The sequence below is a fragment of the Castor canadensis genome, chromosome 6, assembly GCF_047511655.1.
Source record: "Castor canadensis chromosome 6, mCasCan1.hap1v2, whole genome shotgun sequence".
Taxonomy (NCBI): domain Eukaryota; kingdom Metazoa; phylum Chordata; class Mammalia; order Rodentia; family Castoridae; genus Castor; species Castor canadensis.
Genome location: NC_133391.1, coordinates 134,522,222 through 134,547,842, shown reverse-complemented (window position 1 = coordinate 134,547,842; position 25,621 = coordinate 134,522,222). Strand labels below are relative to the sequence as shown.

The following is a 25,621-nucleotide window of genomic DNA, read 5'->3' as shown; positions in this document are numbered from 1 at the left end:
CTCATATGCTCATTGCTTATTTTTATATCTTCTATTTAGTGTATCTATTCAGATTTTCCTCTTTTCAACAGAGATATTTGAATTCTTCCATTCTATTTGTTATATATTCTGGATACAAGTCCTGTGAAAAATATATGTACTTTAATTCTTTCCCCTAATCTGTGACTTTTCTCTTACTATTAAAAATCATGTCTTTCAAAAACAGGAAGTTTTAACTTTATTAATGTCCAATTTATAATTTTTTTAACAGATCATGCTTTTAGTATTCTTGATGAAAGGCACTGAAAACTGCCAAACAATATAGGGTAGGGAGAAAAGGGTAAGTAAGAGTGATTGAGGGGGTTAGACTGAAGTACAATATGTTTACAGGTAAAATACCAAGGCAAAACTCCACTGAAAAATGAACAGACACTTAAACAATGAAGCCAGGAATGTAAAACAGGTCATGTTAAGGGGAGGGTAATAGCAGGAGAGAGAGAGTAAATGAAGAGGCTAAAGGAAGGTGAATATGGCTGAGGTACTTTCTATACATGCATAAATACAGAATATTAAAACCTGTTGAAGCAATTTAAGAAGGGAAATCGGGTAGAAGGGAGAATAATGGAGGGCATGAAACAAACCAGGGTACTATATATGGAATATATATATATATATATATATAAATTGTCATATACTACTCAAAACCTTTCTTATTCAAACAGGAAATCTTTGACTACTTCAAAGTCATAAAGGCATTCTCTGTTGTTTACTTCTAGCAGTATTATATTTTTAGTTTTTATATTTGGCTTATGATCCATTTTAAATTAGCTTTTTTGTGTGTTGTATAACTTTTGTGTGTGGTATAAAGATTAATATTCATGAGAATCCAAGATAGTGGTTAGGGCAAGGAATCAGAAAGCCTAAGCTCTGTGACTCCAGAAACCACCTTGAAACATCAGAACTACACTTGGGTAATTCTGATTGCTTCTAGCCAAAATAATAACCACAACCACATTAAGTGTACATGAAATTCAAAGACTGACCCTTAAATCAGCCTTTAAGTGTACCTGCATGGCACAGCCAACAAGGCATGACCAGCCCTGGAAAAAAGCTGCCTGACCGAACTGTCAGTGAACGAACAGGGGTAAGGCAGCAAAAGCTAAGAGTCAGGGTGAGGCAACAACCCAAGCTCCCAGAGGAGCAGCTTGCACCAAGCAGAGGTTGGAAGAGGCACAATTCAGATGATCATTAGGTAATATTTTGAAAATTTATATTCCAATGAATTGGAAAATATTGAAGAAGTGGATAAATTCCTAGATACATATGACCTGTCATCATTGATTTAAGAGCATACAAAAACTTAACTAGATCTATGATGAGCAATGCAATAGAAATGGTATCAAAGAGTATTCCACCAATAAAAAAATGCAGAACTGAATACATTCATGAATAAATTCTACCATATCTTTAAAGAAGAAAACCAATACTCCTGAAACAATTTCATAAATAGATAGGGAAGGAACACTACCAAACTTATTCTATGAAGTCAGTATTACCATGATAACAAAACAAAACAAAGACAAACCAATATGGACAAATTTCCCTGAGTATCTATCTATCCATCTATCTATACAAATATTCTCAATAAAAAACTTGCAAACCAAATTCAACTTGATCACACACCATGATCAAGTTGTCTTCATTCCAGGAATGCTAAGTTAATTTAACATTCACAAATCCATAATTTAATACAGCACATAAATAAAATCAGGAACAAAAATCACATGATTATCTGAATAGATGCAGAAAAAGTCTTTGACAAAATTTAACATTCATTCCTGATAAAAGCCCTGAAGAAAACAGGACCAAAAGAAACATACCTCAGTGTAATAAAGACTGTATATGAAAAATCTATAGCCAATATTATGCTAAATGGGGAAACTGAAACCATTTCTTCCAAAAAAAGGAAAAAATCGAGGGTGTCCCTCCCTCCACTGTCAGTCAGTGTAGGCATGGAATACTTAGCAAGAGCAATAGTGCAAGGGAAAGAAATAAAAGTGGTACAAATAGAAATAGAAGAAGACAATAATTTGCAGATAATATGATCCTGTACTTAGAAAACACCAAATACTCCAGTGCAAGACTCTTTTATCTTACAAACACATTCAGCAAAGCAGCAGCATATGAAACCATCATGCAAGAATCTGTAGTTTTTCTATATACCAACAATCGGCATGCTTAGAAAAAATTAGCAAAGCAATACCATTCACAATAACCTCAAAAGATACCTAGGAGTAAAACCAAGCAATAGGTGGAAAAAAATCTGCAATAAAAACTATAAAACATTGAAGAAAGAAATTGAAGAAGACACTAGAAGATGGAACGGTTATTATTTTGGCTAGAAGCAATCAGAATTACCCAAGTGTAGCTCCAATGTCTCAAGGAGGTTTCCGGAGTCCCAGGGCTTAGAACTTCTGATTCCCTACCCTGGCTTCCTTTTTGGATCTCCAATTTGCATTTTCTTCATAGCTAAAGATGTTGAACATTTTCATGTATTTATTATCCATTTGTACTTCTGAAAACTGTTCAATTAATTTGCTCATTTATAGATAGATTATTCTTTTGGTGTTTAATCTTTTGAGTTTTTATATATTTCAGATGTTAATCATTTTTCAGCTGGCAAAGGTGTTTTTTCCCCCATTTTATAGGCTCTCGTCTGTCTGGTAGTTTTTCCTTTGCCATGCAGAAACATTTTAATTCTTTGATGTAATCCCATTTGTCACCTCTTTCTCTTCTTTCCTGAGCTAATGGAAGCCTAGTTATGAAGTCTTTTTCTTACTATTGAAATGTTTTCTCCGTGATTTCCTCTGGTAGTTTCAAGGTTTCAGTTCTTACATTAAGGTCTTTGATGTACTTTGAATTGATTTTGGTAGGAGTTGAGATATAGGGATCTGAATTCAGTAACCTACACATGAATATTCAGTTTTCACAACCCCATTTGTTTGGAGAGACTGTGTTTTCTCCAATGTATGTTTTTGGCACCTTTGTCTGTAATCAGATGGCTGTAGCTACATGGGTTTACATCTGGGTCCTCTTTTCTATTCCATTGGCAACATGTCTATTTTCATGCCAGTACTATGCTGGTTTTGTTCTTACAACTCTGTAGGGTAATTCAAAGTCAGATATTATGATCTAGAGCCTTGCTTTCTTTACTCAGAATTTCTTTGACTACTTGGGATCTTTTATGTTTTCATTTGAATTTTAGGATTGTTTTTCTGTGGAGAATGGCATTGGAATTTTTATGGGTTTACATTAAATCTGTAGATTGCTTTTAGTAGTATACCCAATTTCACCATATTAATTCTGCTAATCCATGACACATAGGAGGCCTTTCCATCATCTAGTGTCTTCTTCAATTTCTTTCTTCAATGTTTTATAATTTTTATTGCAGATTTTTTTCCGCCTATTGCTTGGTTTTACTCCTAGGTATCTTTTGAGGTTATTGTGAATGGTATTGCTTTGCTAATTTTTTCTAAGCATGCCGATTGTTGGTATATAGAAAAACTACAGATTCTTGCATGATGGTTTCATATGCTGCTGCTTTGCTGAATGTGTTTGTAAGATAAAAGAGTCTTGCACTGGAGCATTTGGTGTTTTCTAAGTACAGGATCATATTATCTGCAAATTATTGTCTTCTTCTTTTTCTATTTGTACCACTTTTATTTCTTTCCCTTGCACTATTGCTCTTGCTAAGTATTCCATGCCTACACTAACTGACAGTGGAGGGAGGGGACACCCTCGATTTTTTCCTTTTTTTGGAAGAAATGGTTTCAGTTTCCCCATTTAGCATAATATTGGCTATAGATTTTTCATATACAGTCTTTATTACACTGAGGTATGTTTCTTTAGGTCCTGTTTTCTTCAGGGCTTTTATCAGGAAGGAATGTTAAATTTTGTCAAAGACTTTTTCTGCATCTATTCAGATAATCATGTGATTTTTGTTCCTGATTTTTATTTATGTGCTGTATTAAATTATGGATTTGTGAATGTTGAATTAACTTAGCATTCCTGGAATGAAGACAACTTGATCATGGTGTGTGATCAAGTTGAATTTGGTTTGCAATTTTTTATTGAGAATATTTGTACACATAGACAGATAAAGAGATAGATGGATAGATATATAGATAATAGGTAGATAGATGGATAGATACATAGATACATAGATAGATATTCAGTGAAAATGGTTTATTTTGGTCTTTAGTTTTCTTTTTTGTTGTGTCCTTATATATATATATATATTTTATTATCATGGTAATACTGACTTCATAGAATAAGTTAGGTATGTTCCTTCCTTTTCTTTTTTTTTTTAATTCAACTATGATTTATTTTATTTTATTTTATTTTTTTGCTATTAAACATTGGATTTTTTTTTATTATTCATATGTGCATACAAGACTTGGGTCATTTCTCCCCTCTGCCCCCACCACTTCCCTTAACACCCACTCCGCCCCCTCCCTCTCCCCCCCCTCAATACCCAGCAGAAACTATTTTGCCCTTATTTCTAATTTTGTTGTAGAGAGAGTATAAGCAATAATAGGAAGGAACAAGGGTTTTTACTGGTTGAGATAAGGATAGCTATACAGGGAGTTGACTCACATTAATTTCCTGTGCGTGTGTGTTACCTTCTAGGTTAATTCTTTTTGATCTCACCTTTTCTCTAGTTCCTGGTCCCCTTCTCCTATTTGCCTCAGTTGCTTTAAGGTATCTGCTTTAGTTTCTCTGCGTTAAGGGCAACAAATGCTAGCTAGTTTTTTAGGTGTCTTACCTATCCTCACCCCTCCCTTGTGTGCTCTCGCTTTTATCATGTGCTCAAAGTCCAATCCCCTTGTTGTGTTTGCCCTTGATCTAATGTCCACATATGAAGGAGAACATACAATTTTTGGTCTTTTGGGCCAGGCTACCCTCACTCAGAGTAATGTTCTCCAATTCCATCCATTTACCAACAAATGATAACATTTCGTTCTTCTTCATTGCTGCATAAAATTCCATCGTGTATAGATACCACATTTTCTTAATCCATTCGTCAGTGGTGGGGCATCTTGGCTGTTTCCATAACTTGGCTATTGTGAATAGTGCCGCAATAAACATGGATGTGCAGGTGCCTCTGGAGTAACCTGTGTCACAGTTTTCTGGGTATATCCCCAAGATTGGTATTGCTGGATCAAATGGTAGATCAATGTCTAGCTTTTTAAGTAGCCTCCAAATTTTTTTCTAGAATGGTTGTACTAGTTTACATTCCCACCAACAGTATAAGAGGGTTTCTTTTTCCCTGCAACCTCGCCAACACCTGTTGTTCGTGGTGTTGCTAATGATGGCTATTCTAACAGGGGTGAGGTGGAATCTTAGTGTGGTTTTAATTTGCATTTCCTTTATTGCTAGAGATGGTGAGCATTTTTTCATGTGTTTTTTTGGCCATAGAAAGTTCTATTTAGTTCACTTGCCCATTTCTTTATTGGTTCATTAGTTTTGGGAGAATTTAGTTTTTTAAGTTCCCTATATATTCTGGTTATCAGTCCTTTGTCTGATGTATAGCTGGCAAATATTTTCTCCCACTCTGTGGGTGGTCTCTTCAGTTTAGAGATCATCTCTTTTGATGAACAGAGCTTTTTAGTTTTATGAGGTCCCATTTGTCTATGCTATCTCTTAGTTGCTGTGCTGCTGGGGTTCCCTTGAGAAAGTTCTTACCTATACCTACTAACTCCAGAGTATTTCCTACTCTTTCCTGTATCAACTTTAGAGTTTGTGGTCTGATATTAAGATCCTTGATCCATTTTGAGTTAATCTTGGTATAGGGTGATATACATGGATCTAGTTTCAGTTTTTTGCAGACTGCTAACCAGTTTTCCCAGCAGTTTTTGTTGAAGAGGCTGCTATTTCTCCATCATATATTTTTAGCTCCTTTGTCAAAGACAAGTTGGTTATAGTTGTGTTGCTTCATATCTGGGTCCTCTATTCTGTTCCACTGGTCTTCATGTCTGTTTTTGTGCCAGTACCATGCTGTTTTTATCATTATTGCTTTGTAATATAGTTTGAAGTCAGGTATTGTGATACCTCCTGCATTGTTCTTTTGACTGAGTATTGCCTTGGCTATTCGTGGCTTCCTGTGTTTCCATATAAATTTAATGGTACATTTTTCAATCTCCTTAATGAATGTCATTAGAATTTTGATGGGAATTGCATTAAACATGTAGATTACTTTTGGGAGGATAGACATTTTTACTATGTTGATTCTACCAATCCATGAGCACGGGAGATCTCTCCACTTTCTATAGTCTTCCTCAATCTCTTTCTTCAGAAGTGTATAGTTTTCCTTGTAGAGGTCTTTCACATCTTTTGTTAGGTTTACACATAGGTATTGATTTTTTTTGAGGCTATTGTAAATGGAATTGTTGTCATACATTCTTTTTCAGTTTGCTCATTGTTAGTGTACAGAAATGCTAATGATTTTTCTATGTTGATTTTATATCCTGCTACCTTGCTATAGCTATTGATGATGTCTAGAAGCTTCTGAGTAGAGTTTTTTGGGTCTTTAAGGTATAGGATCTTGTCAACTGCAAATAGGGATATTTTGACAGTTTCTTTACCTATTTGTATTCCTTTTATTCCTTCTTCTTGCCTAATTGCTCTGGCTAGGAATTCCAGTACTATGTTGAATAGGAGGGGAGATAGTGGGAATCCTTGTCTGGTTCCTGATTTTAGAGGGAATGGTTTCAGCTTTTCTCCATTAAGTGTAATGCTGGCTTTAGGTTTGTCATATATAGCTTTTATAATGTTGAGGAACTTTCCTTCTATTCCTAGTTTTCTTAGAGCTTTTATCATGAAATGATGTTGGATCTTATCAAAGGCTTTTTCTGCTTCTATTGAGATGATCAAGTCATTTTTGTCTTTGCTTCTGTTAATGTGGTTTATTACATTTATTGATTTTCATATGTTGAACCACCCCTGTATCCCTGGGATGAAGCCTACTTGGTCGTGGTGAATAATTTTTTTTTTGTCTTTTCTTTTTTGGTGCTGGGATCGAACCCAGGGCCTCAGGCATGCTAGGCAAGGGCTGTACCACTGAGCTACATCCCAGCCCATGAATAATCTTTTTGATGTTTTATTGAATTTGGTTTGCCATCATCTTGTTGAGGATTTTTGCATCAATGTTCATTAAGGAGATTGGCCTATAGTTCTCCTTTTTGGAGGTGTCTTTGCCTGGTTTTGGGATAAGTGTAATACTGGCTTCATAAAATGTGTTTGGCAGTTTTCCTTCCCTTTCTATTTCGTGGAACAGTTTAAGGAGGGTTGATATCAGTTCTTTAAAGGTCTGATAGAATTCAGCAGAGAATCCATCAGGTCCTGGACTTTTCTTTTTGGGGAGACTCTTGATTGCTGCTTCAATTTCATTTTGTGTTATAGATCTATTCAGGTGATTAATTTCCTCTTGGTTCAGTTTTGGATGATCATATGTATCTAGAAATCTGTCCATTTCTTTAAGATTTTCAAATTTATTTCAATATATGTTCTCAAAGTAGTCTCTGATGATTTCCTGGACTTCCATGGTGTTTGTTGTTATCTCCCCTTTTGCATTCCTGATTCTACTAATTTGGGGTTTTTCTCTCCTCATTTTAGTCAGGTTTGTCAGGGGTCTATCGATCTTGTTTATTTTTTCAAAGAACCAACTTTTTGTTTCATTAAGTCTTTGTATGGTTTTTTTGGTTTCTATTTCATTGATTTCAGGTCTTATTTTTATTATTTCTCTCCTTCTATTTGTTTTTGGATTTGCTTGTTCTTGTTTTTCTAGGACTTTGAGATGTATCACTAGGTCATTGATTTGGGATCTTTCAGTCTTTTTAATATATGCACTCATAGCTATAAACTTTCCTCTCAGGACTGCCTTAGCTGTGTCCCATAGGTTGTGTTTTCATTTTCATTGACTTCCAGGAACTTTTTAATTTCCTCTTTTATTTCCTCAATGATCCATTCTTCATTAAGTAATGAGTTATTTAGTTTCCAGCTGTTTGCATGTTTTTTGTCTTTACTTTTGTTGTTGAGTTCTACTTTTACTGCATTGTGATCAGATAGTATGCATGGTATAATTTCTGTTTTCTTATATTTGCTGAGACTTGCTTTGTGCCCTAGGATATGATCTATTTTGGAGAAGGTTCCACGGGCTGCTGAGAAGAATGTATATTGTGTAGAAGTTGGATGAAATGTTCTGTAGACATCAACTAGGTCCATTTGATCTATTGCATATTTTAGATCTTGGATTTCTTTATTGATTTTTTTGTTTGGATGACCTATCTATTGATGAAAATGGGGTGTTAAAGTCTCCCACAACCACTGTGTTGGAGTTCATATAGGCTTTTAGGTCTTTCAGGGTATGTTTGATGAAATTGGGTGAGTTGACATTGGGTGCATAAAGGTTGATGATTATTATTTCCTTTTGGTCTATTTCCCCTTTTATTAGTATGGAATGTCCTTCTTTATCTCATTTGATCAATGTAGGTTTGAAGTCTACTTTGTCAGAGATAAGTATTGCTACTCCTGCCTGTTTTCAGGGGCCATTGGCTTGGTAAATCTTCTTCCAGCCTTTCATCCTAAGCATATGCTTATTTCTGTAGGTGAGATGGGTCTCCTGTAAGCAACAAATTGTTGGATCTTCCTTTTTAATCCGTTTCGTCAAGTGGTGCCTTTTAATGGGTGAATTAAGTCCATTAACATTAAGTGTTAGTACTGATAGGTAAGTGGTGATTCCTGTCATTTAGTTGTCTTAGTTGTTTGAAGGTTTGATTGTGTGTACCTAAGTTGAGGTTACTCTCTACTGTCTTGCTTTTTCTTTTCCTGTGGTTTGGTGCTTCCTGTCTTTTCATGGTTAAGTTGGGTTTCACTTTCTGTGTGCAGAATCCCTTGAAGAATCCTTTGTAGTGATGGCTTTGTGGTCACATATTGTTTTAGTTTCTGCTTATCATGGAAGACTTTTATTGCTCCATCTATTTTGAATGATAGTTTTGCTGGGTAGAGTATCCTGGGGTTGAAGTTATTTTCATTTAGTGCCTGGAAGATCTCACCCCGTGCTCTTCTTGCTTTTAATGTTTCTGTTGAGAAGTCTGCTGTGATTTTGATGGGTTTACCTTTGTATGTTACTTGTTTTTTCTCTCTTACAGCCTTCAATATTCTTTCCTTAGTTTCTGAACTTGTTGTTTTAATGATGCTATGTCATGGGGTAGTTCTATTTTGATCTGGTCTGTTGGTGTCCTGAAGGCTTCTTGCATCTGTATGGGAATATCTTTCTCTAGATTTGGGAAATTTTCTGTTATTATTTTCTTAAATATATTACACATTCCCTTTGCTTGCACCTCTTCTCCTTCTTTGATGCCCATGATTCTCAAGTTTGGTCTTTTGATGGAGTCAGTGAGTTCTTGCATTTTCTTTTCACAGGTCTTGAGTTGTTTAATTAATAGTTCTTCAGTTTTTCCTTTAATTACCATTTCATCTTCAAGTTCTGAGATTCTGTCTTCTGTTTATTCTATTCTGCTGGATTGGCCTTCCGTTTTGTTTTGCAGTTCTGTTTCATTCTTTTTTCTGAGGTTTTCCATATCCTGGCTGTTTTCCTCTTTAATGTTGTCTATTTTTGTCCTGAGTTCATTTATCTGTTTATTCATCGTGTTCTCTCTTTCACTTTGGTGTTTATACAGTGCTTCTATGGTTTCCTTTATTTCTTCTTTTGCTTTTTCAAATTCTCTATTTTTGTTGTCTTGGAATTTCTTGAGTGTCTCCTGTACATTTTGGTTGACCCTATCCAGTATCATCTCTATAAAATTCTCATTGAGTACCTGTAATATGTCTTCTTTTAAATTATTCTTGTGGGCTTCATTGGGTCCTTTGGCATAGTTTATCTTCATTTTGTTGGAGTCTGGATCTGAGTACCTGTTTTCTTCATTCCCCTCTGGTTCCTGTGTTAATTTTTTGCTGTGTGGAAACTGGTTTCCCTGTTTTTTCTGTCTTCCCGTCATTGTCTTTGGTGTTGTTACTGTCCCTGTATTGTATGCAATTAAGTATTTTCTAGCTTGTAATAATAACAATGGTAATATTTAGAATGGAAGGGTGAGCTGAGATGGAAAGCAAGAAGTTAAAGAAATGGGAAAAACAAATACACAGACTGGAGGGAGAAAACAGAACAAGGTATTAGACAAGAAGGTTTCAAAGGTATAAACAGGGAGCTTTAGTGTACTAATCAACAGTAAGCTGAACAGACATTAGAGAGACAGAGAGAGGATTGAAAATCAAAGATAAAAAAAAAGATAAGAATAAAAATAAAAAATAATGAAAGTAAAATCTATATATAAAAATGTATTAAAATAAAATAAAAAAATAGAAAATTTTAAGAAACCAAAAAACCTCCAAGTTCAATTGCAATGAAGTTTCAGTCTTAATAATTTGGGTGTCCGTCTCAGTCTCCAATCCTGGAGATGGTGCCTCAGATGTTGTTCTGTATTTGTCTCTTCAAAGGGGACGCATAAAGTAGAACAAAACTACACACACACGCACAAAAAAATACCCCACCAAGTGTCCCAAGTTCAAATGCAATACAGTTTCAGTAAGTTTTTCAGCTTGCAGGTGTAATTCGGTTGTTCTCTCATCAAAGGTAGGGAGACAAAGAAAAAAAAAAAGAAAAAGAATCTGGAGACAGTTCTGAGAATGGTATCTGTAACTGTGGCTTGCCTGCCTGCTGCTGTCAGCCTGCTGTTGCTGGAGGCATTATTTATGCAGATCTCAGGGATGAGCTTAGCACTCACCTGGCCCTGCAGGCTCTGTTTGCTCAGATTTCTCCTGTGCATGAGCCTCTGCTACAAGCTTTCCCCTTTCCAAGCATTAGGAAAGGTGACACTGCACCTGCGTTCTCAGGCCTGTGTGTTTATTTACAGTTCATGTGGGAGGTTGGTCTTCCCCCCTCTCCTGTGCAGTTCTCCTCCCACCTCCGCTTTCACAAACTTTCCTGCTCCTGATTACTGGGAGGTGCTGCTGCTCTTGCCAGCTGCCATGTTTGTTTACAGCTCACGAGAGAAGTGGGTTTTCCCTCCTCTCCTGTGGAGTTTTCCTCCCTCCGCCACTCTCACAAGCTTTCCCACTCCTGGTTGCTGGGTGCGCGCCCCCGCTCCTGCCAGAGGCTCTCCAGCCTGCCCGGCTTGTTTATTTACAGTCCCGGGAAGGGTTCCCTTCCCCCAATCTTCAGCGCTCAGGGTGCCCCACCCTCTTTCCTGCATGTCTTATTTGTTCTTATTGCTTATTACTCAGTTTCTCTTTTTTCCCTGGGTGGAGGTCAGTCTGTCCAGGGTGCTATGCTGCTCTGGCCCAGGCTTGTCTGTGGGAGTACTGCGGTACCACAAAGCTCACCTGGTCTGTGTCTTCCCAAGCCATCTGGGAGCTGGCGACTGGCAGCCCGGGGGCCCTCCTTGTTTCTCCGTTTAATGTGAAGTGGAGATTCTCTGTGCCAGTTGGAGGTGTGGAGGGGTCAAAGTTATGCCTCTTCTCAGTGATTATGCCTGCAAGGTGTGTCTCCAGAGTTTCTCCAAGATTTCACTATAGGAGGCTCGCTTTCTGCTTCCTCCCTCTAGCCGCCATCTTGGAATCCTCTATCCTTCCTTTTCTATTTTATCAATTTGTTTAAGGAGTTTTGGTTTTCTTCTTTAAAGATCTGGTAGCATTCATTCATGAATGTATTCAGTTCTGCACTTTTTCATTGCTGGAATACTCTTTGCTATTACTTCTATTGCATTGCTCATTCTAGATCTATTCAATTTTTTGTATGCTCTTAAATCAATGATGGCAGATCATATGTATCTAGAAATGTAACCATTTCTTCAAGATTTTTCAATTTATTGGAACATCAGTTTTTAATATATTCCCTAATGACCCTCTAAATTTCATTGGGATCTGTAGTAATATCCCTCTTTTCATCTCTAGCTTTATCAGTGTTTGGTCTTCTTTTTACTTTTAGTCAGTTTGACTAAAGGTCCGTTAATCTTTCTTAGCTTTTCAAAGAATCAACTCTTTGTTTCATTGATTACTTGTATCGTTCTTTTAGCTTTCTTCTCATTGATTTCTGTCCTGATCTTTATTATTTCTTTCTAGTTTGAGGTTTTGTTTATTCTTGTTTTTTCTAAGAGCCTGACATGCATCATTATCTTATTTGTTTGTGATTGCTTTGTTTTTGGTGTTTTTGTTTTTGTTTTTTGGTGGTACTGGTGTTTTCAACTAAAAGCATCACATTGCTAGGCAGATACTCAACCACCTGTGCCATATTCCCAGACCCTTTTCTTAGTCACTTTTCATGTAGGGTTTTGTGTTTTTGCCCAGGGTCAGCCTCAGGCCATGTTCCTACCTACCTTCCCACATAGCTGAGATCACAGGCAAGCACCACCAAGCCTATTTCATTGATTAAGATGAGGTCTCACTAACTTTTTGCCCAGATTGGCTTCAAACTACTATCTTTCTGCCTCCTGAGTAGCTGGGATGATAGGCATGAGTCACTGCACCCAACCTGATCTTCTTTTAAGAACTCATAAATATAAACTTCACTCTTAGAACTACCTTTGCTGTATCCCACAGATTCTGGTATATGGTGCTTTCATTTTTATTTGGTTCTAAGACTTTTAAAATGTTCCTCAATGACTTCTTCAATGACCCAATGATCATTCTAAAGATTTAGCTCCATATGTTTGTGTAGCTCCTCTTGCTATTGATGACTAGTTTTATTCCATTATGACCTTATAAGATACAAGAAATCATTTCAATTTTTTTGTATTTGTTAAGACTTGTTTTGTGGCCTAAAATGTAATCTACTCTCAAAAAAGTTCCATGTGCTGCTGAGTAGAATGTGTACTGTGGTGCTGTTGAATGGAATAGTCTACAGATGTCTGTTAAGTCCATTTGATCTATGGTTCTGTTTAACTTTGAAGTTTCTTTTGCTTTTTTTTTTTGCTTTTTTTTGTCCAGATGATCTACTGATGAAAGAATGGGGGTATTGAAGTCACTCACTATTTTTTGTATTTACATTTATTTGTCCCTTTATGTCCAGTGCTGATTTTTTTATGAAACTGTGTACTCCAATATTTGTGCATATAAATTTACCATTCTATTAATTTCTCAATAGATTATTCTCTCATTAATCTATAGTGCCTTTCTTTATTTCTTGTCCAATTTGGCTTGAAGTATACTTTGCCAGATATGGATATGGCTCTTCCTGCTCACTTTTGGTTTCTCCTTGCTTGGCATATCATTTTCCAACCTTTCACTTTCATTCTACATGTGTCTTTGCCAGTGAGGCCTGTCTCGTACAGACAAAAATAGTTGGATCTATTTTTTTAATCAAATTAGCTAGTTAACACTTTTAATTGGATAATTAAGGTAATTCTTGTCTAGGTTTATTATCAAAAGGTGTTTCCTGATTCTTTTGGTTTGTTAGGTGTTTTCCCATTGATGTTTGTACTGATAGTTCTTTTCTCTCTCCCTTGTTCATCTTGGTCATTTGCTAGTGTACTGAGTTGATTATGCTTGATTCTTTTCTAACTCTCAATTTTCTTCTATTCTCATGAAATTTATTCTTGCTTGTGACTGCCTTTCTTCTGTATATAGGATTCCTTTAAGTATTTTCTGCAATACTGGCTTAGTGGTCTTGAGTAGTTTTAGTTTCTGCTTATCTTGGAAGTTTTTTATTTTTCCAATGATTTGCTAGCTATAGTAATCTTTACTGACAGTTGTTTACTTTTAAAGTTTTAATATGTCATTTCATGACAGTTGTTTACTTTTAAGGTTTTAAATATATCATTCCATGCCTTCCTGGCTTTTAGGATATCTGCTGAAAGGTCTGATTTGACTCTGATGGCTTTAACCATGGCAAGTAAGCTGCCATTTTTCTATTGCAGCTTTCTATACTTCTTTCTTTATTCTTTGGTCTTGAAATTTTAAATATAGTGTAACATGGAGAGGTTCTTCTCTGGTCATGTCTATTTGGAATTCTAATGCTGGTTGTACTTATGCTTGAATGTCCATATCTTTCCCTAGACTTGGGAACATTTCTCTTATAATTTCATTGAACAGGTTTTCTATGACTTTAGTTTTTACCTCAACTCCTTCTCCAACCCCATGAATTCTTAAGTTTGTTCTCTTGATAATGTCCCAGAGCTGTTGAAAGTTGTGTTCATGCTAGGTTGTTTTCTTCATTGTTGTCTTAACATAGTATTTATTTGATCTTGTCTTCCAGTCCTAGTATTCTTTCTTCTGCTTGATCTAATCTGGGTGATGCTTTCCACTGTGTTTGATTTGACTTTTGGAGGTTTTCATTTCCAGCATTTCCATTTGACTTTTTTTTGTCTTTTTCTTTTTTCTTTTCTTTTTTGTTTTTTGAGTATCAGTATCCTCACTGAATTTCTTATTCATGCTAACTTTCTTATACAAGTCTTGAATTGACTTCCTTGTTTCATTAATCTGCTTCTTTGAATTCATCATTTTTTTTAAAGTAGACTTCTGAATTCTTTGGCATTTCAGTATCTTTGGATTCAGTTATTGAGGAATTATAAGCTTTGGGGAAAATCATATTTCCTTGCTTTTTCAAATTTCTTATGTTTCTATATTGTGATATACATATCTGTTGGGATGAATGTCTCTTTCAGGTTTTTTTTTTTTCTTTTTGAATCTTCTTAGTGGAGAATCTTCTCTTGTAGTTATAATCCCTACTATCTCAGAGTTCAGAGCTGATGCCTGGTGTTTTTGTCCATGGGTCCATTTCTGGGTCCACACTCATCCTCAGAGTGCTTATCTCTTGACCAATGATGAGGAGGAAGGCTTGGGGTTTAGAAATATTAAAATGCAAAGTCTATTGTTATCCCCAGCTGAGAAGTTTGAATAAGACATCTTCTACAATGATTCCCCTCCACTTCACCAGTAAGTGAGCTGGGAAGTGCTAGGGTCCTCTTCAGTGGCATGTCCTTTCTAGCTCAATTTTGTTGTGGTCTGTGAACATACTCATTCAATTATTTTTAATTTTTGAGATTTATTTTATGTCCCAATATATCATCCATCTAATTGAAGGTTCCTTGTTCAGTTGGAAATAATGTTTAATCTGTTAATGTTGATTGGAGAGTCCAATAAAAGTCTATTAGGCTTTGGGTGGTTGACAGAATTGTTCGAGCTTATTATATCATTATTAATATTCTATTTCCTACTACTTTTAAATTTTCTTTTAATATGTCAGTGTTTAATTCATATATTCCTCAACTTTTTTATTAAGCAATGATAAATTGATCTTATTATCAATATTAAATTCTATATGTTTTTCTGGTAATAACCTTTGTTCTCCATTCAATTTTGATATTAATATTATCACACCAATATCTTATGACTTATGTTTTCATATTACATCTCTCTCCATCCTTTAATTTAAATGTATCTGTGTCTTTCTACTTATAGCATAGCTTTTCTATACAGCATATTATTTGATCTTGCTTTTATATCTAATCTGCCAAGTTCTGTATTTTAATAGGAATTTTAAAACCATTTTCATTAAATGAAATTATCAGTTTAGTTGGGTTTAAATCTTACATCTCACTGTATGCTTTTGATTTGTCCAGTCTATTTGTTATTTCTTTATTCCTGTGTTGTTTGGTATTGAATAGTTTGACACCACCACTGACTTATTATTTATGTATATTGGTGTTGTTTGATGGTATTGGAGTTTGAATGCAGGACCTTTCACTTGCTAGGCAAGCAATCTAACACTTGAGCCATGTCTCCAGTCATTTTTTCTTTTTAGGTTATTTTTCAGCTAGGGTCTCACACTTTTTGCATGGGCTGTCTTCAGATTGTGATCCTATTTCTCCTATGTAGCTAAGGTTTCAGGCATGAACCATCATACCTAGTTTGTTGGCTGAGATGGGATTTAATAACTGTTACCCACGCTGGCCTTGGAACATGATCCTCCTGATCTCTACCTCCTGAGTAGCTAGGATTACAGGCATGAATCACTGTACCTAGCCTATATCTTGTTTTATTTTTGTGAGTGGGCATAGGTGTGCAACAACTTATTATATATACTTAGCCTATCACATCTTCCCTCAAATATTCTACAACTTCACATAAAATGTAAGAACCTACAGTGCTTAAATTTCCTCCTTCAATTCTATATGTCAATTTCATTTTCATCTACATATGTTATAAAGAATTCAAACCCTTAGTTTTTTTTTAAGCTGTCAATTATAAAGAAATTTAGGAATGAGGGAAATGTTTATTTTCTCTCATATTTACCAATTCTGATGTTTTTCTTTCTTTCATATAGATCCAAATTTCCATCTGTTGACCATAAAGAAGAAAGAAATTTTGTTCTTTGTAGGAGAATGGATATAACTAAAGATCATCATGTTAAGAAGTAAGCCAGACTTAAAAAAACAAAGATTGCCTTTTTTTCTTACACGAAAAATCTAGATATAAAAAAATTACAGGAATGTAAAAGAGGGACTATTTGGTTGGGAGTCCAGCAGGGGGCTTGAGAGTGAAAGGTAATGGTAATGGGAAGATGGATGGACATGTTTGATATATTTTATAGGCATGTATAAAAATAGGAAAATTAAACTGATTAAAATTATTTTAAAAGGGGTGGAGGAGGATAAGGAAGAGTAATAAAGGGGATGAATTTTGTCAAAGAACATTATAAATATGTACAGATATATGAAACCCCCTTCTACAATTAATATACACCAATAAAAACCAAATTTCCATCTGATGTCATTTTCCTTAAGTCCGAACAAACTCTTTTAGTAAAAATACAATAGTAATGACTTCTTTTTTCTTTTGTTTGCTTGGGGAAATACTTATTTTTTTTTCATTTGAAAAGATATTTTCAATAGATTTAGGATACTAGATTTTTAAAGAATTGTCAGATTTTTTTCCCTATACATTGAGGATACTGAACTATTTTTTCCCCCTATAGTTTAAAGAAGTTGTTTGTGGTTTATATAATTCTGATGAGGACCTCCAGCTAATTATTACATTGTTTCTCAATAAAGTATCCTTGATCACCTGCTACTTTTAAATTTTTATGACATGAGCTTTCAGAAATTTATAATATGCATCAGAGTGCTTTATTTTGATATTTTTTCTTCTTAGGTGTCATTGAGATTCCTGGATTTGTGGGCTTATAGTTTTCATCAAATATTAAAAATCTGTGGCCAATTTTTTTCAATTACTGTTCTTCTTTTCTGAGACTCAAAATATACATATGTTAAACTGCTTGATCATGTCTACTTGAGAGTGCCTGATAGATAAATCTCCAATCATCATTTTCAGTCACTTTGCTTTTAGTGCTTCAGCTCAGATATTTTTCATTGACATGTCTTCAGGATAGCATATTTCTTTATGCATAGTTGATCTAATGAGAATGACACACATGAATTATTTCAGATGTTGTATTTTGTACTTCTTGAGGTTCCCCATTGCTCTTTATTGAATCTTCCATGTTTCTTTTCATGGTGTTACTGCTTTCCTCTAATATTATTTTTGATAGTTCTATAACCTCTGAGACTTCTGCATCTGATTTTCTTGATTGATTTTTCTCCTAGCTACTGCTCACATTATATGCTTCTTTACCTGCCTGGAAGCTGGATGTTTTGACTTGGTACATTGAATACTTGTATTTTTTTTGTCTTCCTTTAAAAAGTGTTGAAATTTGCTTTGACAGGCAGTTAAATTACCTATAAATAAACTGAATTCTTCAATGCTTCATTTTTAGATGTGATATACTGTGTCTGAAGTAGTCTCTAGTATAAGCATGAACTTTAGTTTTTCTATTAAGCAATGACTCTTCTACAGTATCTACTTAATACTTAATTGTTCAATTATGATTTTCTCCAGTCAGCGTAGTCTTAATGTTTTCCAGCCCTCTGTGAGTTCATATATTGTTCACCCTTATAACTCCTTGGTATTTCTTTGCCTAGGTTTATGCAATTTCATTGCATATATGAATTTCTCAGCATTTAGCAACAGACTCAAGGAAACTCTCATGCAACTCTGGAGCTTTTTCTGTCCCCTGGTACCCTATCTTCCAAATTCCTATTTCTTAAACTGCCATAAATTCTTATCTGTTTTCTCAACTCAAGGAAATTGACATACTTTTGGGGGGATCTTCTCCCTGTTCAAGGAATCACAAAGACCCATTAGGCAGAAACCACAAAAATCATAAGGCTCACTTCATTCATTTCTCCTCTCGCTCATAAATAGTGGTGCAAGATCATTGCCCAAGAGTGATTAGCTCCTTAAATTTTGTATGACTGACATTTTCCTTGTCTCCCTACTTCTAGTCTTGATAAAATTAAGAAACAAAGTAAAAATTTAAAAAAATGGTATCATTACTTTTATAAATTTTAAAGAAAAATATAAAAACAGTGCAAATAACTGCAGTCAATATTATTCAATCATGATCATATGTAACATCTGCATATTTAAATTTTTCATAATTTTCATTAGTATGTCTCTCAAGAAATATCATACCCATTTGAAATCTTATAGGTAGTGTATAAAAATTCTCAGTTCCCAATATCCTCACAGACAATTTTCTGTCTTAAATCTTTGTTCATTTTACAAGTGAAAAAAACCTCTGCTGTTTTAAGTTATATAGTTACTATATGCATTTTTAAATGTTTATAAGCCAAATTCATTTTTTTCTTTTGAGAGTTGCATTCTAATGCATTGTTGCCTGTATTTATAGGCTGTGGACCCTCATAAAGATTAGAAATTTTAGCACAAAATGGTTTGGAGAAAAAGTAAGTGGGCAGAAAGCATGGTCTACCAAAATTCTTGCCACAGTGTTAAATCCTATACCAAGAGAAAGTGTTCCCTTATCCAACTGTATATGTTACCTTCTTTAATCCAGCACCCTCAGGATTCATTCCAATGTATGCCTTTCCAAGCCTGATGAAAAAGTTCTTTAGCTTCTTCAGCATGGTAACTCTCTTCTCCTTAGCACCTCAGCATCTTCCAGCCTGGTTATGCTGGTTTTTGTCTCTTGTTTCCTGACTCTAAAATTGGCCCTAGTATCCCAAGAGGAAATTTATCTAGACCCAGTAAAAATCAGCTCTTATAAACAGCTGGTTCATTTTAGGGCTCCCTATGTTCTAATGGAAGAAATGAACTATTTATACAAAGCCTAAGGTTTTTGAAGATTCTGGAAACTACTTACTCAAGGTTCTGAAGTGAATCTACTCAGATTTCTCCATCCAAAATATCAAGGTCCCACTCCTTTTATCTATTGGTTCCTTGACATTGATGTAGAACATCTGCTAGAAATAAGAATTCAACCTTCTATCTAGCCTTCCTGTTCTAATGATTAACTCATCCTGTTCCTATTTTCTGTTCTCTGGCTACAGGTTAAGTTTCCTGGAATGCTCACAAGAATACATTCTGGATTTTATCTTTTCTTCTTGAATTGGTAAATAATATCTCTATGCCTGTCACCATCTCTTAAATAATTCAAGGCTGCTCAAGAAAAACCAACTAATTGCATTGACCATTTCCCTCATACTCCTCAAGTGACAGAAGAATTACACCGCCTGGTGTGTTTTCTTTCACCTATATGCCATCTCAGTTCAATTCCACTGAAATTTTTAACAACTGCACTTCTTTTGTATGCTAAGGGTTATAAGCACTCCACTTACCACCAGTAATGATGTCCTCAATGCCAGGTTACCAGTTAGTGATCCATCCACAAAATTTCATTTTAGAGATTTCTTCCCAGGCCAGCTCTGTTCCACTGTCTTGCATTTATTCTTGGAAATAGAATTAGAGGACTGCATGCATGTTGGTAAGATAATGTTCTTGTGAGATACACTTGTAAGGAAGTAAAGAAGACAAGAGTGATGAGTTGAGCTGACTTGCAATAGTTTTAACTTAGACTTCAATCATGAAAATTTCCTGTGCCATAATTACTCTTCAGAGTTGTCTTAAATTGAAAAAAAGAGTTTGGGGCTTTTAAATGCCCAGACATGGGCTCAGGACTGCACCCTGGGGGAGAGAGTAACTGTGGGTGTTGAAATTTTTTTTGGTCAAGGGCAATTTCTATGTACAATGCAACTATGATCCTTCAAGAGCTGAGATGCTGAACAGCTGAGGAATGATCTCAAAGAAGGAACGTGAATGAAAAAAACAGTATGTGCCTCTTCCCTAACTCTTGCCTACCTGCTACTCAATTAGGATAGTATATAAGCTTTTGTTTGAAAGTTAATGCTTTTAAGACAACAGGCTAAGACATGGAGCAAAATGGTGGATTATACAACTTATTTGGCTACTGTCTCTCTCCAAACAGTGCTTTCTACACTGTGTTTGATAGTGCTAGCACTGAGACTCTGCAAATGTACTTTCCCAGATTTCTTTGCCACTTTTGTTGACACTTAGCTCAGCCTCGTTGCAACCTTCAGAGGTACTGGCAGTATCCTAGTCATAATCCCTCCTCTGAGATCTAAGCACCACAGGTTTCTCCCCCAAGCCTCCTCAATATCCCTAATATTTTTTTCCTTTTAGTTTCCCCAGCTTTAAGAGTTGTTCATTAGAGTCATTACCTCTGGATTATCTCTGAGTTTCCCTTCTGTTTTCCCAGCTTTCAAATTCTTCAGTAACCAGTTTCCTATATTCAATTTCCTCAGCCAAAACACCTACTGTGATTTTTGTTTTCTTGACAGGTTCTACCTGAAATAATCATTTGTTAAAAGAAAAGAAAGTAGCAATGTGTCTTGTGCTTGTAAAGAATTATGACAATTTGGAATTGCTCTTTTAGTGAGTTACTATAAGAATTGAAAAATTATGTGAAAACAGTGTGCTACACAGAACTCTATCAACAAATTTTCAATAACATCATTTGTGCAATTTTATCACTTCTGGCAACCAAACTGCAGGAGGAGCAAAGACAGAAATTTGAGGTGATTAAAGTTTTGTTGAGTAAATGATGTTAGGAGGGCATGGGGCAAGGTTATCAAAAATGCTACCAGAAAAGATCATCAGGTCAGAAAGCACCCTGAATAAAGTCCAAGATACAATAAGAACTTTTTTCTCAAAGATGATTAACTGTATAAGCATATAAATAGAACTTAATAACAAAGCCATTTTATACTAGTGTGTAGGAATGATAAGACTACACTATTCTTTCAAATTTGTCTCAAATTTCAATGATGCAATGTTATTATCATATGATCAAATATTTCATCAACTCCTTGCTAAGCAAACCTAGTTCATAGCTTTTGAGTCATCATTTGGATTCTGTTTAGGTTACATTTAGTTGATAAAGAAACAAATAGATGAACTCTGTCTTGCCTTTTGTATCTCATTCTGTTTGCCAGATACTCAAGGCTCAGGGAAGTTCACTTTAGCACAAAATGTTGCACATTTCCAGAATAAGGCTGATTCTGTAATCTCTTATTGTGTAATAAGACTCTGGAGAACTACCTAGTCATAGTTAAGACTGCTTCCCTGAGTAAAACTTGCCATTTGCTATTGGAAACTGTGACAGAAGATAACTCATAATTTTTAGGGTATGTAATTAAGGGGTTTTTAAAAATCATGCTCCTCAAAAAAAAAAAAATGATAGGCCCATATATCTACCCTTACCTATACTTGAGTTTCTTTAAGAAAGTTAAATCATTTTCATTTGTAGAAATGATCTCTATAGGACAAGCTCATTTGTTCTTCCTTCAATACAAACACTGATTTGTCACTGAGGTGCTCTTTCCTTCAGCCCAGACAAGGTTGGTTCTTCCTTTGACATCTTTTACCACTTTTGTTTCCAAAGAATCTAGAGATGCCTTGAAGGGTTGCTCACATTCCCAGTTTAAACTTCAGCAGGGGGAGGGAGTCTTGTCTCCTATTTTCCTCAGAAAGGATACTGTCTTCTTGGCAATAAACACAATACTTTTCATCAGTTAGAGATGCTTCTGTTTGGCTGTGACATTTCTGGTTGGAATAAAACAAACTACATTCAAATAAAAACTAAAGAGGAAAATTGCATCTTGGAATGGGCTCATCCATATTCACTGAATATCTCCCCCCACTTCAGAGTGTTTCAGGCCAGGGAGTTTTTGCTGAAACTTGAAAGGGAAGGGAAAAAAGAGGGGCTGGAAAATGCCAAAGTCTTCTTGTCCTCAAACCTCAAGTGACTTGTGGTATAGTATAATATCTCATTCTATAAAAGAGATTTTCTAGGTGAATGGTACAGGAAAGTAAGTTTGTAAAGGAACTTACTCTTAGGTGGATAATTAACTCATGTGTCATGTTATCTAGTGATTTAATCACTATCTATTTGCTCATGGTTCTGCAATCTGAGATTGAATACAGTGCAGTGTTTTCTTGGTTCTACCTATGGTCTATCAGTCTCTTATTTGCCTGTAGTTATCTGAGAAATTTGTTGGTACCAGAAAGTTCATGATGGATTTATTCACATCCTCATAGCTTCTTAGAAAGTTACAATCTAATAGTTACACAGATTATCACTATTAAAGCTTCTTGTAGGCTGGACGTGGTAGTGCATGCTGTAATCCCAGTTACTAGGGAGGCAGAGATAGGTGGATCATGGTTCAAGGCCAACCTGAACAAAATGTTAAGAAGACCCTGTCTTGAAAACAACCTAGGCATGGTGGCACATACCTATAATCTCACCTAGTCAGGATGCAAAGATAGGAGATCACCATCCAAGGCCAACCTTGGCAAAAGAACAAGACCCTATTTAAAAACCAAACTAAAAGCAAAAGTAATAGGGGCATGGGTCAAGTGGGAGAGCACTAGGAATTCAACCCCTAGTAACATGAAGAAGAAAAGAAAGAAGAGGAGGAAGAGGAGGAAGAGAAGAGAAGAGAAGGAAGGAAAAGAAAAAGAGGAAAGAAAAGAAAAAGCTTCTTGTAACTGGATCTTTCCCTCTTCCCTAATATCATTTAGGTGAGCTATTTCCACTGGAATATTTTCCTTTTTCTCTTCTCTGTCTAACACCCAATTGCATTGTCTCCAACCTCCCAGATCATAGCTGCATTATAACTGTCTTTTTTTTTTTTTTCTTTCTTTCTTTTTTTTTAATTAAGTAACAAGATTCAGTGGTAGTTCTAAAAACTACCATAATTTAAACAATATCAGTGACAGGAAAGGATGTTTTCAACATGTACAACAATTGCGAAATCTTTTTGTGACATTCATAGATTCTGCTAATACTACTGTGGTTTATTGATTAAAGGGCATATTAAATTTCAGTTAGATGTAGTGAAATAAAGATCTACATTCATAGATACCATCAATATGATCCACAGACTCTGACCTGTCCATGTTTTAGGTCCACTTGTTCCTTTCCTATAATCCACTTCCTGTATCTCAGCCCCCGTCTGCTTGAGATTCTGGCATCCCTTGTTTTTGTATCTCACTTTGCTGGTCTTTGCTTCTCCCAGCCTGATCCTGCCTTTCCTATGTCTAGCCCACTTGGACAAACTAACTCCATTCTGCAGTCTTGCCCATTCTGTGTACAGTATAACTGTCTTTTAATTCTCTGTATCCTCACCTCTTATATGACTCTTGTTTTGACCCCACCCTAATTAAATACAAAGTAGACATGGCTTGAGTACAGTCTTCTTGTTCATGGTTTTATTCCCAGTTTCTGGCAAAGTGCTTACAACAGAGTAAGTGATTGGCATATACTAGTTGGGGAAGTAGGACTAAGTAGCAAAATTCTGTATTGAAAATAAAAATAAGAATTACATTCCATGTCAGTGGAATTTCCACAAATAAATAACAGAAGTCATTGAAAGGGATATAAAGTCCAGAGGTTCAAATGATGAGTCATTATAATGAGGTAATTGCAGCATTTGATAAAAATCCATTGTTTCATAACCATATTGAACTGAAGTTGATTTTTCTCAAGAAAAACAAAAAATGTAGAATAGATCATGTAATTAAAAAGATATGAAAAAATAATGTTAGGATATCGTTTTTCACCATTTCTGAGCATATGAAACACCTAACAAAATCATTTTAGAGCTGATATTTTTTCTCATCAGTTTATTTTAACCATTTATGTGATCACACACTAGTACCTAATTCTTGCTTCATGAATGTCATGATATATAAAAAAAAAAGAATGGGAAACATGCTCAGATAAAAACTGGAAGAAATTTTGAGAGGAGAGTTTTAGCAATGATACTAAGAACAGAGTGAAGGTACAGGATTGAGCAGAGAGAAGAATTAAGCTGAAGAATGTTTACAACAAATTCCTTTAGGGAGCCAAAAAGGCCCTGCAAAGTTGCCCTAAATTAAAGAATGGAGAAGGCCTTTGTTTTCATTTACAAGTCACAAGTGAGGACTGATCGAACAGGAAGTATAGTATTCTACATGACACTGAGTCTTCTTACTTTGAAAGGAAGAAATTCCTGAAGAAGGACTCTCCTTTGAGCCATCTGCCAACACAGCAAGCATCTGAAAATAAGTTTATCAGTTCTGATAGCAGGACTTGAGTGACACACCAGAACATCTACTAAAACCCTTCTCTTATTAGTAGATAAGTTCAGAGGGTTTTTTGTTTGTTTGTTTAATTTGGATAGATTCAAAAACTTTATTCATATTTTTAAAAAATACTTTTTAAGACAGTGCATTTCCAAGATGGGCCACAACTCTTCATTTTCTCCACAATACTACCAAAGCTTACTAAAGCAGTATAGTTATAAGCTAATCATGAAATTAAAGTTTCTTTTGAAAAATGCATGCAGAGTTTCACCTTTGACTGCATATGGGCAGGTATCTTGTACAGTAAATGTTTACAGCAGGCATGGGGGGATCCCACACTCCTATGCCTATCTTGTAGCAGCTGTTGTTGCAAAGTCCTGGAAGTAAGAATGTGGGGACCAGCAGAGCAAAGATGTTTTCCTTCTCCTGCTAATTTTCCTTTTACATCCTCCAAGAAGCAACTGTGAGTCCATCCACACTAATATGTGGGTCATCATTGTGTAAGAGGCCAGGAATGATGCAAGGAGAAAAATATAAGATTCAGATATTTGAGCTAGTAATTGAAATATTGGGGATTGACTATCATGGGAAACTGAACTCAATCTAACTCCACTGAGAACTACTGAAGGACATGACTAATCACATGTGCAAGATGCACTGTCAAGGACAATCTTAGCAGTTATTGATAAAGAATTACTTATGAAGAACCAAATTTTAGAGTAAGCCTGATGGAGTAATACAAGAATGTCAGAGTAAGCTCAATGCAACTATTGATTCAAACTGAATATCTGCTATTTACTAAATGTAGGATGATGTTTAATAACTGTGGCTTTAGTTCCATATAAAGAGATCTGAAAGCCCAGGATAGATTTGTAGCCATGTGCTGGCTACCTGTATGCATTCAGGGCATTTTCTTTGCCCAACAATAAAATCTGTATATTCTAAATTCAAATGTATAAGTAAAGTAAGGGAGAAATAGATTGTTATCATTCAATCTTTTACTTCCTTAAATCCATAAAATTCTCAAAGGACTCCATGTATTTTACTTAAAACTCTTTCTCCCAATTATATCTTTACATACCTGGCT

The 25,621-nt window shown here is 35.4% G+C and overlaps 1 long non-coding RNA gene across 1 annotated transcript; it reads right to left on the bottom strand.

The window, feature by feature from the left end:
* Nucleotides 1-20,682, bottom strand: LOC141423931 (uncharacterized). Its single transcript, XR_012448697.1, has 3 exons — nucleotides 20,628-20,682; nucleotides 19,728-19,899; nucleotides 1-121 (listed from the first exon to the last, which is right to left on the bottom strand). It is a non-coding gene; the product is annotated as an uncharacterized lncRNA (long non-coding RNA).
* Between the last annotated feature and the right edge of the window lie 4,939 nt (nucleotides 20,683-25,621).